The sequence below is a fragment of the Prionailurus viverrinus genome, chromosome X (genome assembly GCF_022837055.1).
Source record: "Prionailurus viverrinus isolate Anna chromosome X, UM_Priviv_1.0, whole genome shotgun sequence".
Taxonomy (NCBI): domain Eukaryota; kingdom Metazoa; phylum Chordata; class Mammalia; order Carnivora; family Felidae; genus Prionailurus; species Prionailurus viverrinus.
The window spans coordinates 11,515,748-11,518,828 of record NC_062579.1 but is presented as its reverse complement, the minus strand read 5'-3'; the positions used below and the strand labels follow the sequence as shown (position 1 = coordinate 11,518,828).

The 3,081-nt window shown below is 42.8% G+C and overlaps 1 non-coding gene across 1 annotated transcript; it reads left to right on the top strand.

The window, feature by feature from the left end:
* Positions 1-259: 259 nt before the first annotated feature.
* Positions 260-417, top strand: LOC125158049 (U1 spliceosomal RNA). The gene has a single exon (XR_007149172.1). It is a non-coding gene; the product is annotated as a U1 spliceosomal RNA (small nuclear RNA).
* The last annotated feature ends 2,664 nt before the right edge of the window (positions 418-3,081 follow it).

The following is a 3,081-nucleotide window of genomic DNA, read 5'->3' as shown; positions in this document are numbered from 1 at the left end:
GTTCTTGATGATAACACCTAGTTACTTAATTAAACAAATTCTGCCTTTTCCTTGCATTTAAGACAGTTTGAGTCAAAGTTTCTATTAGATGCCTCAAAGTGTCCCACTACAGAGCCCATGTGTGCTACTCATGATGGGTCTCAATAGTAAATAAATAAATGGCCATGAAGATGTAAGACATTTTTATCCTGGATACACGTGGGACAGGTATGGAAGACTACATAAGCCTCCTAATCATTATCAAAAAGCATTTAGGATGATACTTACCTACCAGGGAAGATATCATGGTCACGAAGGTGGTTCTCTCAGGGTAAGTCTCATCCACTGCACTCAGGTCATTCTGACTCCAGCAATTTCCCCAAACACGGAAAACGCGACAGCAATTTCTGTTAGTGAAAGGCTACATTTGCGGGGGCGGGGGGGAAGCATCTATAAAGTGCCCACTGGGCTTAGACTTCATAATGCAAGATCTAGGAGAGGTGCGCCTGAGTGGCTCAGTCGGTTAAGCCTCTGACTTCAGCTCATGTCATGATCTCATGGTTCAAGAGAACCATGTCAGGCTCTGTGCTGACAGCTCAGAACCTGGAGCCTGCTTCAGATTCTGTGTCTCCCTCTCTCTCTGCCCTCCCCGGCTCACGCTCTGTCACTCTCTCTCAAAAATAAATTTTTTTTTAATTAAAAAAAAAAAAAAGATCTAGGAGAAAAGCTTAAGAATCAAGTCGATATGGAGGCACCTGGGTGGCTCAGTTAAGCATCTGACTTTGGCTCACGTCATGATCTCATGGTTTATGAGTTCCAGCCCTGTGTCAGGCTCTGTGCTGACAGCTCAGGGCCTGCTTGGGATTCTCTCTCTCTCTGCCTCTCTCTCTCAAAAATAAATAAACATTAAAAAAAAAAAAGAATCAAATCAATGTGTAAATTTCTAGTGTTTGTAGGAAGGGGTGAGCATTAGTTGTTCCTTGGCCCTAATCAGAGCTTAAATCAGTCTGTCAGATCTTACATGTTTTCATTTAAAGTTCATGCCATTTGAGAAAATGTCATTTTAGAAATGCGAGTCCAGTACCTCATTTTAAACTATTAAAACCTCTATCCCTATCCTCCAGGCACTAAGTTTAACCACAAACAGTGTAGAAAGAACAGAAATGTCAGCCTCAGAAGACCCAAGAGGGAAAACCACACCAGAATAGAATACCATATGAAAGTGGATGGTTGGCAAGGCAGTGTAGTTTAGTGGCTAAAACCATAGACTTAGGGAGCCAGATTGCTGTATTCAAATGCCAGCTCTAGTTATGGCCTTGGGCAAATTATTCAACTTCTTTGTGCCTCAGTTTCTTCCTCTGTAAAATGGGATGATAATAATAGTTCTCACCTGGTAGATCTGTGTGAGTGACTGTTTGTGAAATGCTTAGAGTACCTGGTCCGTGGTAAGGATTTTATAAGGATTAGCTGTTATTGAGCAGGCTCAATTCTGTGGAATATAAACTTGAAGCAGTTTATTTTTCTCCAATCACTACTTTGAACCATGTATTTTTTATGTATAAGTGACATATAATATCCCATTAGTTTCAGGTGTACATCATAGTGATTTGATATTTTGATACCTTGTGAAATGATCACCACAATAAATCTAGTTACCATCTGTCACCATACAGTTATTACAATATTTCTAGGAGATATATATATGTATTTCCTATGCTGTACATTACATCCCCATAACTTATTTGTTTCATAACTGGAAATTTGTCCCTTTTTTAAAATTGTTTTAACGTTTATTTATTTCTGACAGACAGAGAGAGACAGAGCATGAGCAGGGGAGGGGCAGAGACAGAGGGAGACACAGAATCCGAAGCAGGCTCCAGGCTCTGAGCTGTCAACACGGAGCCCAACGCGGGGCTCGGACTCACAGACCGCGAGATCACGACCTGAGCTGAAGTCGGACGCTCAACCGACTGAGCCACCCAGGCACCCCGGAAACTTGTCCTTCTTAATCCCCTTTCCTATGTCACCTAAGAATCATGTTTTTATGGTAAATTTGCCTTTCATGACCCTTCACATGTCAGATAGTTTTTCTGACTTTTTAGGTCTTTTTCAGCTATTAAAAATCAACCCAGTTTAAAACTCGAATGTTACATTTTCTTTAAATTTCATTTCCCCCACCTGTTTCCCACCATCATCGCCTGCCAGGCTTGTGGCTCAAGGCACCTGAAGTGACCAAGGGCCGTGGCCAGCCCTTTCACTTCTACCTCGGTTCCTCCGAGAGCATGGTCAGTCCCCTCGCCAAATCTAACTCCCCTGACCATAGGGGTTCCTAGGAGGTAGAAGGGAGAAGCTCTTCTCTTAACAACCCATGAACATCACCCCGCTTTCCTGTGGTCGTCTCCCCACCCTTCATCCTGGCCATAGTTGACCTCTGTGTAGAGGGCATCTGAATGACAGGTGTAAATCCTCCTTCCGGCTCCCGTCTGCAGAGCCACTACCCACGGCCTCTGGCTGTCACTTCTCTGACAGAAGCCCTCTGTCAGAGGAAGCAACAGGAAAAATCTCTCTCAAGATACTTCACCCGTGTGTCAACAACACACCGAAAACCAGCCAGAATCTCCCAAGGTTAACTCAATAAAAGTCAGAGTTCCAATAACTCAAAGAACCATTCCAGCATCCTGAAAGAATGTTTCCACATTCACTGCTTGGGTCTGAATAATGGTTCCAATGGTTCGAATAGTATGTGATCTTGAAGATTCTGTCTCGGTCTCCTCATCTGTAGTAGAGGAATGATAATAAGCTGTTATGAAGATTAACGTTGGGTTAGATGAGTTAATGCATGTAAGGTGCTTAAGGCTGTGCTGGCACAAAGAAACTGATCAATAAATGCTAATTGCAATTATTATACACCAGGCATTGGGCATACATTATCTCTTTTAATCCTCACATTGACCCTATGAGTGATGTCTTAGTTCAGATTTCCCCAAAAGGAGACCCTGAGACAACAGTTTGAGTGTTAGTAGTGTTGTCTGAGAGTTAATCCCAAGAAACACCAGAAGATGAGTGGGCTGGTGAGACAGGGAAGAGAAGGAAGCCAATAAT